This window comes from Mobula hypostoma, chromosome 1 (assembly GCF_963921235.1).
Source record: "Mobula hypostoma chromosome 1, sMobHyp1.1, whole genome shotgun sequence".
Lineage (NCBI taxonomy): Eukaryota > Metazoa > Chordata > Chondrichthyes > Myliobatiformes > Myliobatidae > Mobula > Mobula hypostoma.
This window is the reverse complement of record NC_086097.1, coordinates 234,139,339-234,154,055: the sequence shown is the minus strand read 5'-3', so window position 1 is coordinate 234,154,055 and position 14,717 is coordinate 234,139,339.

Sequence of the window (14,717 nt, the reverse complement as noted above, 5' to 3'; positions counted from 1 at the left end):
AAGTCTTACCATTAGTACTGTATTCTGCCATCATATTTGATTTACCAAAATGAACCACCTCATACTTATCTGGGTTGAACTCCATCTGCCACTTCTCAGCCCAGTTTTGCATCCTTTCAATGTCCTGCTGTAACCTTCGACTGCCCTCCACACTATCCACAAAACCTCCAAACTTAGTGTCATACTGACCCATCCCTCCACTTCCTCATCCAGCACATTGATAAACATCACGAAGAGAAGGAGTCCCAGAACAGATCCCTGAGGCACACCACTGGTCACCGACCTCCATGCAGAATGTGACCCATCTACAACCACACTTTGCCTTCTGTGGGCAAACCAATTCTGGATCCACAAAGCAAGGTCTCCTTGGATCCCAAGCCTCCTTACTTTCTCAATAAGCCTTGCATGGGGTAACTTATCAAATGCTGTACTGAAATCCATATACACTACATCTACTGCTCTACCTTCATCAATGTGTTTAGTCACATCCTCAAAAAATTCAATTAGGCTCACCAGACAAAGCCAAGCTGACTATTCCTAGTCATATTATGCTTCTCCAAATGTTCATCAATCCTGCCTCTCAGGATCTTATCCATCAACTTACTAACCACTGAAATAAGACTCACTGGTCTATAATTTTCTGGGCTGTCTTTACTCCCTTTCTTGAATAAGGGAACAACCCTCCAACCCTCCAGAACTTCTCCCATCCCCATCCTGATGCAAAGGTCATTGGCAGAGGCTCAGCAATCTCCTCCCTAGTCTCCCACAGTAGGCTGGGGTATATCTTGTCCAGTCCCGGTGACTGGATGAGATATTCATAGAACATAGAATAGTAGAGCACAGTACAGGCCCTTCGGCCCACAATGTTGTACCAACCCTTAAACTCTGCCTCCATATAACCTCCCACCTTAAATTCCTCCATATGCCTGTCTAGTAGTCTTCTAATTTTCACTAGGGTATCTGCCTCCACCACTGACTCAGGCAGTGCATTCCATGCACCAACCATGCACTGAGTAAAAAACCTTCCTCTATTATCCCCCTTGAAATTCCCACCCCTTACCTGAAAGCCATATCCGCATGTACTGAGCAGTGGTGCCCTGGGGAAGAGGCGCTGGCTGTCCGCTCTATCTATTCCTCTTAATATCTTGTACACCTCTATCATGTCTCCTCTCATCCTCCTTCTCTCCAAAGAGTAAAGCCCTAGCTCCCTTAATCTCTGATCATAATCCATACTCTCTAAACCAGGCAGCATTCTGGTAAATCTCCTCTGTACCCTTTCCAATGCTTCCACATCCTTCCTATAGTGAGGTGACCAGAACTGGACACAGTACTCCAAGTGTGGCCTAACCAGAGTTTTATAGAGCTGCATCATTACATCGCAACTATTAAACTCTATCCCTTGACTTATGAAAGCTAACACCCCATAAGCTTTCTTAACTACCCTATCTACCTGTGAGGCAACTTTCAGGGATCTGTGGGCATGTAACCCCAGATCCCTCTGCTCCTCCACACTACCAAGTATCCTGCCATTTACTTTGTACTCTGCCTTGGAGTTTGTCCTTCCAAAGTATACCACCTCACACTTCTCCAGGTTGAACTCCACCTGCCACTTCTCAGCCCTCTTCTGCATCCTATCAAAGTCTCTCTGCAATCTTCGACAATTCTCTACACTATCTATGGCACCACGAACCCTTGTGTCGTCTGCAAACCTGCCATCCCACCCTTCTACCCCCACATCCAGTTCGTTAATACAAATCACGAAAAGTAGAGGTCCCAGAACTGATCCTTATGGGACACCACTAGTCACAACACTTCAATCCAAATGTACTCCCTCCAACATGACCCTCTGCTTTCTGCAGGCAGGCCAATTCTGAATCCATCTGGCCAAATTTCCATGGTACCCAAGCCTCCTGACTTTCTGAATGAGCCTACCATGTGGAACCTTGCAAATGCCTTACTAAAATCTATGTGGCTCACATCCACTGCACTACCCTCATCTATATGCCTGGTCACCTCCTCAAAGAACTCTATCAGACTTGTTAGACACGACCTGCCCTTCACAAAGCCATGCTGACTGTCCCTGATCAGACCATGATTCTCTGAATGCTCATAGATCCTACTGAGAGATAGGATCTATGAGCATTCAGAGAATCATGGTCTGATCAGGGACAGTCAGCATGGCTTTGTGAAGGGCAGGTCGTGTCTAACAAGTCTGATATTTTCTTTTCCAACAGCCTTCCCACCACAGACGTAAGACTCACTGGTCTATAATTACCCGGACTATCTCTACCACTTTTTTTGAACAAGGGGACAACATTCTCCTCCCTCCAATCCTCTGGTACCATTCCCGTGGACAACGAGGATATAAAGATTCTAGCCAGAGGCTCTGCAATCTCTTCCCTCACCTCATGGAGCAGCCTGGGGAATATTCCGTCAGGCCCCGGGGACTTATCCGGCTTAATATATTTTAGCAACTTCAATACCTCCTCTCCCTTAATATCAACATGCTCCAGAACATCAACCTTACTCATAATGTCCTGTCCGTCATCAAGTTCCCTCTCATTGGTGAATACCAAAAAGAAATATTCATTGAGGACCTCGCTCACTTCCACAGCCTCCAGGCACATCTTTCCACCTTTATCTTTAAATGGTCCTACCTTCACTCCTGTCATCCTTTTGTTCTTCACATAATTGAAGAATGCCTTGGGGTTTTCCTTTACCCTACTTGCCAAGGCTTTCTCATGCCCCCTTCTTGCTCTCCTCAACCCCTTCTTAAGCTCCTTTCTTGCTACCCTATATTCCTCAACAGACCCATCTGATCCTTGCTTCCTAAACCTTTTGGGCAATGCTTTCTTCCACCTGATTGGATTTTCCACCTCGCTTGTCACCCATGGTTCCTTCACCCTACCATTCTTTATCTTCCTCTCTCTAAACATCGACCACATGTCCATAGAACATTTCCCGGCAAAAACATCACCCCAATTCACACCCATAAGTTCTAGCCTTATAGCCTCATAATTTGTCCTTCCCCAATTAAAAATTTTCCTGTCCTTTCTGATTCTATCCTTTTCCATGATAATGTTAAATGCCAGGGAGCGGTGGTCACTGTCCCCCAGATGCTCACCCACTGAGAGATCTGTGACCTGACCCAGTTCGTTACCTAACACTAGATCTAGTATGGCATTCCCCCTATTCAGCCTGTCAACATGCTGTGACAGGAATCCGTCCTGGACACACTTAACAAACTCTACCCCATCTAAACCCTTGGAACTAATCAGGTGCCAATCAATATTAGGGAAGTTAAAGTCACCCACGATAATAACCCTGTTATTTTTCCACCTTTCGAAAACCTGCCACCCAATCTGCTCCTCGGTATCTCTGCTGCTACCAGGGGGCCTATAGAATACCCCCAGTAGAGTAACTGCTCCCTTCCTTTTCCTGACTTCTATCCACACTGACTTAAAAGAGGATCCTGCTACATTACCCACCCTTTCTGTAACTGTAATATTATCCCTGACCAGTAATGCCAACCCTCCTCCCCTTTCCCCCCCTCTCTATCCCTTTTAAAGCACTGAAATCCAGGAATATTGAGAATCCATTCCTGCCCTGCTGCCAGCCAAGTCTCTGTAATGGCCACTACATCATAATTCCATGTATGTATCCAAGCTCTCAGTTCATCATCTTTGTTCCTGATGCTTCTTGCATTGAGGTACACACATTTCAGCCCTTCTACCTTACTGTCTTTACACCATTTATTCTGCTTCTCTTCCCTCAAAGCCTCTTTATATGTTAGATTTGGCTTTACTCCATGCACTATACTTGCAGTTCTTGCATGACCTTTATCCTCCTCCACCTCACTATCTGCACTAACACTCTGGTTCCTCCCCTCCGCCAAATCTAGTTTAAACCCTCCCAGAGCAGTACTAGCAAACCTTCCCGCAAGGATGTTAGTCCCCCTCCAGTTCACGTTCAACCCATCCCGTCGGAACCGGTCCCACCTTCCCTTAAACAAAGCCCAATTGTCCAGAAACATGAAGCCCTCCCTCCTGCACCATCTCCTTAGCCACGTATTTAGCTGCATTATCTTCCTATTTCTAGCCTCACTAGCATGTGGCACGGGTAGCAATCCTGAGGTTGCAACCCTGGAGGTCCTGTCTTTCAACTTTGCATCAACTCCCTAAACTCTCTTTGCAGGACCTCCTCCTCCTTGCTAACCATGTCATTGGTCCCAACATGGACCACAGCATCTGGCTGCCCACCCTCCTTCCTAAGAATATCGAGAACTCGATCCAAGATATTGCGGACCCTGGCTGGAATTTGTTGATCACATCATCATGATTTTGCACATCAGCTTTGATTAACTGTGACTATTTTTTAATTACTCTCTTATTTTATTGAGGGCATTAGGGTTCAGAAGTAACAACATTTTGACACTCTAAAGCATTAAAGCCAAGCTGATCACCTAATGTGGCAACGTTCAAACAACTTTGATGCAGTGATACTTTCTAGCATAAATATTAGCCCAGACTTTGCTTGCATGGGACCACCATCAGTAGTTGCTGTCTATAATCTCCCCACATCTTACATGGAATCAGAAGTGTCACTGAATCAGTGGAAAGTCCTTTGAGAAATAATGGAAAATGTGTATCCACTAAATCCCTTCATAAATCAAGATCAAGACGTTAACAAGCAAGTGTAATAATGGGGGAAACATTTGCCTGAATGTGGGAGAGGGGCCAACAAGTACTTTACATCAGTGTTTACTAAGGATAGGATAGGGAGATCAAGTCCAAGCGTATTGATATGCTAGGGCTTTTTGAAGTAAAGGAGAACGTAGTGCTGTGTCTCCTAAAAAGGTGGATAAGTCCTGAAGGCCTGATGGGAAAAACCTCAAGTTATTGAGAGAGACAAGAGAAGACATTAATGGGGCCTTGACCAGTAACTTTGTCAATATATTGTCAATATCTTTATTCTCTCTAGCCACAGGTGAGGAACTGAAGGACTGGAGAGTAACTAATGTTGTTCCATTATTCAAGAAGGGAATCAGGAATAATCCCGGAAACTTTAGAATGGTGATTCTTACATCAGTTAGGAAAGTTACTGGAGAGAGATCTTATAAAAGGATTTATGAGCATTTGGAAACTCATGGCCTAATTAGGAGAGCCAGCATGCCTTTGTGCATGGCAGGTCATGTCTTATTAACTTGATTTTTTTGACAAGATGATGAGAATGATTGATAGAGCTACAGCTCTGGATTTTGCACCGCAGAGATTTTGGAAGGCACTTTACAAGGTCTCTTATAGGAGTCTCATCCAGAATGTTAAGATGCATGGGATCCATACTAAATAGGTTGCTTGGATTGAAGACTGGCTTGCCCATAGAAGACAGAAACATAGAAACATAAAAAGCATACAGCACAATACAGGCCCTTCGGCCCACAAAGCTGTGCTGAACATGTCCTTACCTTAGAACTACCTAGGCTTTACTCATAGCCCTCTATTGTTCTAAGCTCCATGTAGCCATCCAGGAGTCTCTTAAAAGACCCTATCATTTCTGCCTCCACCATCACCGTCGGCAGCCCATTCCATGCACTCACCAATATCTGCGTAAAAAACTTACCCCTGACATCACCTCTGTACCAACTTCCAAGCACCTTAAAACCATGCCCTCTCATGCTAGACAATTCAGCCCTGGGGAAAAGCCTCTGACTATTCATACGATCAATGCCTCTCATTATCTTGTACACCTCTCACCTTTCATCCTCTGTTGCTCCAAGGAGAAAAGGTCGAGTTCACTCAACCTATTCTCATAAGGCATGCTCCCCAATCCAGGCAACATCCTTGTAAATCTCCGCTGCACCCTTTCTATGGCTTCCACGTCCTTCCTATAGTGAGGCGACCAGAACTGAGCACAGTACTCCAAGTGGGGTCTGACCAGGGTCTTATATAGCTGCAACATTACCTCTCAGCTCTTAAATTCAATCCCACGATTGATGAAGGTCAATGCACCGTATGCCTTCTTAACCACAGAGTCAATCTGCGTAGCAGCTTTGAATGTCCTATGGACTCAGACCCCAGATCCCTCTGATCCTCCACACTGCCAAGAGTCTTACCATTAATGCTATATTCTGCCATCACATTTGACCTAACAAAATGAACCACCCCACACTTATCTGGTTTGAACTCCACCTGCCACTTCTCAGCCCAGTTTTGCATCCTATCAATGTCCCGTCGTAACATCTGACAGCCCTCTACACTATCCATAACACTCCCAACCTTTGTGTCATCAGCAAATTTACTAACCCATCCCTCCACTTCCTCATCCAGGTCATTTATAAAAATCACAAAGCGTAGGGGTCCCAGGACAGATCACTAAGGCACACCACTGGCCACTGGCCTCCATGCAGAATATGACCTGTCTACAACCACTCTTTGCCTTTTGTGGGCAAGCCAGTTCTAGATCCAGAAAGCAATGTCCCCTTGGATCCCATGCCTCCTTATTTTCTCAATAAGCCTTGCAGGGGGGAACCTTATCAAATGCCTTGCTAAAATCCATATACACTACATCTAGGACTCTACATTCATCAATGTGCTTAGTCAGAGTTAGTTGTCAGAGGGACTTATTCTATCTAGTGGTCTGTGATTAATGGTGTCCCATGGGGATCTGCCCTGGGACCTCAGCTGTTTGTGATGCACATACTGTAAATGACCTTACTAGGTGAGGGGTTAGTTAGTTTACCAATGATATGAAGATCTGTGGTATTATGGATAGTGTAGAAGATTGACAAAGAGTACAGTGGGATATAGATCAGTTGCAGATATGGGCGGAGAAATGGCTGATGGAGTTTAACCCGGCCAAATGTGAAGTGTTGCACTTTGATAGGTCAAATGTAAAGAGAAAGTACATTGTTATGGCCAAAACCCTTAACAGTGTTGATGAGCAGAAAAATCTTGGGGTCCAAGTTCATAACCCCATGAAAGAAGCCACATAGGTTGGTAGAGTGATTAGGAAGGCATATAGCAAACTTACCTTTATTAGTACAGGCACTGAGTTCAAGAGCCAGGAGGTTATGTTGTAGCTTTATGAAACTCTAGTCAGGCTGCATCTTGGGTATTGCACATAGTTTTGGATATCTCATGATAGAGGCTTTGGAGATGGTGCAGAGGAGGTTTATCAGGATGCTGCCTGGATTAGAGATCATATGCTATAACGAGAGATGGGACAATCTTGGGCAGTTTTCTCAGTGTAGTGGAGGCGAAGGGGAGATCTGATGGAGGTTTATATGCCTATGAGAGGCATAAACAGGGTTTACAGACAGTATCTTTTTCCCCGGATTGAAATAGCAAATACCAGAGGGGTTAAGTTCAAAGGAGATGTGAGGGACAAGTGTTGGGTGTTTAGAATGTGTTGCCTGGGCTGGTGATAGAGGCAGATAAATTAGGGATTTTTAAGATAAATTTAGATAGGCTCATGAATCTGAGGGAAATTGAAGTTTATGGACATTGACAAGGCAGAACTAATTAGTTTAGTTGGCTATTTGATTACAAGCTTATTTGGTTTGGCACAACATTATAGGTTGAAGGGCTTGTTCTTGTGGTGCAATTTTCTCCGTTTTTATGTTCTTAATGTCCTTTGATGGTAAAATATTGCTTCCAGCTTCACCACCTGTTGGAGACTTTAAATGTATCTGCACATCTGACATTCAGAAACCTTTCAGAATGCAAAACTGACAGCGGAATTATTAAATATGGTTCAAAAAGTTAAAGAAAACAACAAAACAACTTTCTAAATAACAAAAAATTTAAATCAAATAGTGAAAAAAAATTTTAAATGCTCTATCCTTGACTTTCTTCCCTGCATCCTGACAGCCTCTTTTTTAAAATGAGTGGCGTCACATCTCCAATCCATAAACCAATTTCCTCATTGTAAATTGAAATTACTGAGCCATGCCCATAAAGTAATGGTGAGTAAGAACAGGCTTCCAATGTACATATATGGAAGTATTGGACCTTCTTGCATTGAAACAGTTTAATCCTAGCAGTTTTATTCAGAAGCATGGGAATTTACCATCAAAATTTGAGCTAGAATATTGTAAGTTAGAGAAAATTATGAAGGTAAGATCATTAACACACATTTCACAGTGGATCTTGATAGTAATCATTACTTAATATGTTGCTCAGACTACACTGGACAACAATTTTCTTCAAAAGTGTTGATCCCTCAGAATTTTTTTTATATATGATGCACCACATGAAGATGAACACAAGTAAAATTTCAGACTAGTTGTATCATGTAGGAATTTGGAGAAACAGGAAGTTGACTTTTATTGAATATAATGCAATTAAATGCGTAATGGTGTTGACGCTTTACAATAGTTCAACTACCTAAGCTAAAAATGTTCTGTGATGATTTTCATTTGTCTGATGCTCCTCACTTAAGTGTCCTACAATAATCATCCAGCATTGATGGATTCCAGTTGCCCTGATTCCATTTCTCTATGACAGCAATATTCTGGTGAAACCTTTCACCATGCTCGTTCCCAACAGCGCCAAGATTTTCAGGGAAGAAGTGTAAATGGGAATGCAGAAAATGGATCTTTAGTGACACGTTGTACTTCATGGTTTTGTATGCTTGAAGCATGGTGTCCACCAGCTGCACGTAGTTTGCTGCTCTATGGTTGCCAAGAAAAATTTTCAACAACATCCTTAAGTTCCTTCCATGCGATTTTCTCCAGTTCTGCAAGAAGTTCTTCAAATTGATGACCTGCTTGATTTGTGGCCCAACAAAAATGCCTTTCTTAATTTTGGCATCAATTAATTTGACGAATTATGAATTGAAAAAGCAAATATAGGTGATTTCAAAAAATGATGTGTGATAGGGAAATTTCATGGTAAATTTCATGATTAGCAGACCAAAATCCATAAAATACACACAAAACTGTTCAGGAAGCAAAACCTCTTTGTCCAGTGCTATTATACCAGAGCTGTGTGACATAGATATCCTGACCCTCTGGACTATGTGAAATATAAACACATATTATGCATTTTCTTTCTCTTCATTTCTTCCCTAATGTCTGAGATAACATTGTCCTAAAAACAAAGCAAAAACATGGTTGAGATTTCCTTCTGATCTTCATTTATTTGGAGTGAATGGGATGGAAATGACTTGGAGGCACACTTCATCACACCTTTAGCATAATCTACTTGCCACCCAATTCTGGGACAATATATCAGCAGTCACATTGAATCAGTATTAAATTAAAGGGAATGTGCCTTCATAACACTGGAAGTAAGTGACTTTGTTTCCAGTATCTAGCACTCCATTGCAACCGTCTTCAAAGATTGGATATATTTAATACTGAAGCAATCTTTTGAGCTTTGTTACAATGTATTCAGGTTGGCAGGGCCACCCCAAATTTCAAATGGTCCAGTGGCTATAAGTTTCAAAGTTTAAAATTCATTTATTATCAAAGTATCAAATTATCAAAACATTAGACAACCTTGACATTCATCTACTTACAGCCACAAAACAAAAAAGTCCAAAAGACCCATTTCAAAAAAAGACCATCAAATACCCAATATACAGACAGGAAAAAAAAACAACAGATCATGAAAATAATGAAAGCAAACAAAAGGCATTCACAACTGAAGTCCACAAAAGAATGTCCGTCCACAGACACAAAGCCACAACCTCAGTTCAACGCAGAGCCAAGCAAATGTCATGGAGCAGTGAGATGAACTGGCCCATCCCTCACCTACTAGTCCTGACACCCTGACCTTTTTAATCTGGCCCTGCACTTAAATCATCATCCAAATATCGTAAAGTTTTGACAGAGACTAGAGATAATCATCTAATGTGGAGAATGAAGCAATAAGTTAGTTGAACGGAGTGTGGCTTGAAAGTATGAGGTATTAATTGCATGAAAGTATTAACTACACAATCTAATAGTTATGGCCAAGTTATTGTGGTCAGAGAAAAAAACTACCATTCTCTGTATAGAAAACTTACCTTACAAATAAATCTCTTTTAAAATTTCCCCCTCTTATCTTAAAGCTATGGCTTCTATTATTTGAATTTCTGTCCAACTACCTATCATATCTAATCCCTTTCATCATTTCATATATCTTTGTCAAGTTGTTCCTTGGCCTCTGATACTGCACAGAAAGCTATCCAAGTTTGTTCAATCTCATCTTTTAGTGAATTTGATGAGAGTCTTTGACGAAAATGGTTTGGACCTACATGCTGGAGCATCCAACACAAGGATTGAGACACAGTATCAAATTGGATCTATGATTGAACACAAAACAAACTCTAGATGATATCACTAGTTAGACTTACGATTGAGCACCGAACCTCAGTTCAGGTGACCTTTAAATACTCAATTCTTGGCACCCAAACCATGATTGCCATTTAGCGGGACTGTCCTGGACCCTTAGATTGGCCATACCACCTATCCATACTCTGGAAAGTTAGAGCATCTAAATCCCGGAAACTGGCGCGGTTGCAGGCATATCGTAACAGGACCCCACCCTCTGTGGCCAACTCCTGATGGTCCTGGCTGCTTGGAGAGACAGAGATAGTAATCGTGGATGAAAGCTAGATCCAAGATGTCTTTTTCAGACACCCTGCACCTCTCCTCAGGTTGAAATCCTTCCCAATCCATGAGGTATTGCCAATCACGCTAGTTTGTTAGTCCAAAAGTCTTCTCACCATGAGGACCTGTTCCCCATCAATAAACCTGGGTGGTTGCAGGGATGATGGTGGTGGGGCAAAGGGGTTGGTGCAGACATGTTTTAATTTAGAGATGTGGAAGGTGGGATTGATCCTTAGGGTCTTGGGGAGCTGCAAGGCGTACACCACCAGGTTTATTTTCCCTAGGACTTTGAAAGATCCGATTAACTTGGGCACCAGCTTTTGAGACTCTACTTGGAGAGGCAAACTTTGAGTGGACAGCCAGATCTGTTTCCCAGGCTGCAAAGTGGGTCTCTGTCTTCTTCAGTTCGCCTGGGTCTCCGCCTTCTGTGTAGAGTCCAGCAAATATCTCTTGTTCTACTCTATTTTTGCTTGCAACATCTGATCAGATCTTCGGCTGCAGTAACCCCAACCTTGGCCTACTGTTTATGAAAGAGAGGTAGAGGATAAGCAAATTGGCACTTGAAAGGTGACATCCCACGCGCTGAATGCTGTAAGGTGTTGTGAGCGACCTCTCCCCACATCAAATGGTTGCACCATTCGTCAGGTCTTTCTGAGGCCAGAAATCTTAGGGTATGTTGTAAATCTTGGTTGGTCCATTCATTCTGGCCATTGGTCTGTAAGTGTAATCCAGATGAAAAACTGACTGTTGCCCCAATCAGCTTACAAAACACCCTCTAGAAATGTGATGTGAATTGTGGACTACGATCTGAATTAATGTCCACTGGGAATCCATGGGTCCTGAAGACCTGGTCCAGGACAATTTCAGCTATCTCTGCCGCAGCTGGCAGCTTCTTCAAGGCAATGAACTTGCAGGCTTTTGAAAAGAGATCAGCAATTACTAAGATAACAGCCTTCCATTTGGATGGTGGAAAACCTGTGAAAAAGTCCATGGAGGTGTATGCCCATGGTCTTTCCAAAACAGGTAGGGGGTGGAGTAGCCCTTGAGGTCAGGTAAGGGGCTCCTTGCTCCTGGCTCCTGCATGTACTGCAGAACCTCCTTCATCATTCTGGGCCACCAATACCACCTCTTGGTAAATTTGAGGGTCCAGGCAATCCTTAGGTGAGCAGTCATTCTCAATGAAGGTCCCCATTGAAGAGCAGGGGACAGAACTTGGGACAAGTAGCCAATCCAGAGGATCGTTCTTAGGAACCTCCCCTTGTGCTTGGGCCTTGTGAACAAGAGCATTGATTCCCCAATAAATTGGTGCTACCATTTTGGCTTGAGGCAAAATGGTGGTAGGCTGCTCCTCTTGTTCCAGTTCATCAAACTGATAACTGATGAGACAAGGCATCGGGCTTCTGGTTCTTTGACCCTTGTCAATAGGTCAAGATGAAATTAAAGAGCACTTGGCCTGCCTGGAATTCAGCTTCTTGGCCTCCTGAATAAAAGCCAGATTCTTGTGGCAAACAAGTGTAGATCTGCAAATGCTGGAAATTCGAGCAACACGCACACACAATGCTGGAGGAACTCGGCAGGCCAGGCAGCCTCTATGGAAAAAAAGTATAGTCGACGTTTTGGGCCTGGGTCTTCGTAGGGTCCATCTTGAGATTGCCATTGGAGGTGATGAAACCCAAAAATAAAACAGTCGTCACATGAAATTTGGACCTCCAATTTAGTTGAGGAGCCTCTTTAAAATGTCCCTGACATGAGCGACATACTCCTCGATGGACTTTGAGATTGGGATAACATCTAAGTAGACAATGGCATACTTATGGAGAGTATCCCAGAGCACGTTGTTAATAAAGAAAGGTCTGAAAAACTGCTGGAGTGTTCACAATGCCAAAGAGCATAACCAGGTACCTGTAGTGCCCTGTCAGTGTATTGAATGCAGTTTTCCACTCATCACCTTCCCTTGTACGGACCAGATTGCACGCACTCTGTAGTTTAGTGAATACATTGCCCCTTGGAGAATCTTGAAAGCGGTATTTATGAGTGGAAGTGGGTAATGATCCTTGTGGTTTAATCCTCTATAATCAATACATGGCCACAGGCACTCATCCTTTTTTTTTTGTACAAAGAAGAAGCCTGCACCGGCTGGTGGCTAGACGGCTGATAAATCCCATAGCAAGAGCCTCCTTCGTATATTCTTGCATTGAGCTTCTCCCTGGACCTGAGAGCACGTACAATCAACCACGTGGAGGACAAGTTCCAGGCAGAAGATCAATAGCGCAGTTGTACGGTTGCTGTGGTGGAAGAATCAAGGATTTCCTTTGCTGGAAGACCTCTTCCAAGTCCTTGTATACTACAGGTATTTCAACCAGCCTGGATGTTGCAAATTCTTCTGAACGCTCCTTCAAGGATGACTCCTGAGGCTTCTTAGGTGGCAGGGATGGTTCAGCCGATCTCCCGATTCTCATTCCTAGACTCACTGGACTCTGTCATCTCCTCAGGCAACTGCAACGAGGTGTCACAAATGGCTCTTGCACCCTCAGGAACAAGTTCCAAGTGTCTATGTTTAGAAGGCTTCTCCTTAGTCGGGAACTGGTGGCTGGATCCCTTAGGCTTCGGGCCACCTTGTACTGAAATCTGCCCCTTGCTGGTCATGGCCCTCAGCAGAGTCTAGAGGTTAGAAGACCACATCACAAACGTACCCTCTTACAATAACTGGACCAAATAATGATTCTCCCTCCCTCCAGTTCACATATGGGTTATGCTGGGACAGCCAAGGGTGCACGAGGATCAAGGGTAGGAGTGTTGAGTCAATGATGTAGAAACTAATGTCTTCCACACGAGGATCTGCAACCCACAGTCTGCTGCTGGATTTGCCCCGAACCTAGCGGGAGGCCATCCAAGACCATTGTAAGCATGAACTGGCTCAACTCTTGCAGTGTTGTGTTGAGCCGGTGGACAGCTTCTAAGTCCAGAAAATTACCTGCTGCCCCAGGTCCACAAAAGCCCTCACCTGCCTTAAGTTCTTACCCCAGGTTAACTCTATTTTCAGTATGAAACCAGAATCTGAGGGATTGGGAGTAGTGGCTGCTACCATCACAGTCTTAGCAGTTCCCTAGTCAGCTTCAGCTTTGGATGTTTGGCTCCCAGGTGACCAGCTTCCCTGCAGTAATAGCAGCACCTTTGATTCTGACAAGAGGACCTCTCATTGGCGGAGTGCCTCATGTAACCAATCTGCATGAGCTCGATAGAGTCCCAAGCAGGAGATAGGCTGGTCATGGTCTGAGGCCGAGGGGTGGAACCACAATGGATTGGGGCCAGGCTTGGGCTAGCCCTCATAATTATAGCCACTCTTATGCTCTGCCATATGATTGTCAAGGTGGATGGACTGGTCAATGAAAACTTTTAAGTCCCCTGTTGACGCTGTCAAGGTGCGGACATGCTTTAGCTTGTCCTGGAGTCCGTGACAGCCTAGAGTGGCCAAAGCCTCCCTGTTCCAACCACTCTCTTGGGCCAAGGTCTGAAATTCGACTGCATAGTCGGCCACTGAACATCCGTCCTGTCGAATTTTCATCAGGCAGTCTGAGGCTCAGCTGGCACCCTCATGGTGGCCATGAATTCCTCTGAATCTGAGCAAATCTCTGACCTACATCCCAATACGCAGCGGCCCAGGCCAGGGGAGAGATAATGAAGACCACTTGTCCGCACTCCGAAGGGAACCGGGTCAGCTGGAGTTGAAACACTAATGAGCATTGAGTAGGAAGCCATGCCAAGGACCACATCTCCATCGAATCTCTCCAGGGTCAGAAGATGTACTGGCTCCACAGAGCAAGCAACAGCCTCACGCAAGCAACTCTGGCCTCCTCTTTGTGATAACTGGTACATGGCAGCCTGAAGGTCATGTATCTGCAGGCTGTGACTGGAAATCCTGTTGCTGTGGCTGGGTTCAGCAGCCAAGAGACTCTGATACCCTGCAGGATCTATGTAGGCTCAATTGTACTGTGACAAGAGTCCTTGACGAGGATGGTTTGAACCCAGATGCTGAAGTATCTGAAGCAAAGATCAAGACACAGTATCAAACTGGATCGAGAGCTTAGCACAAAACAAAGGCTAGACGATATCACTAGTTAGG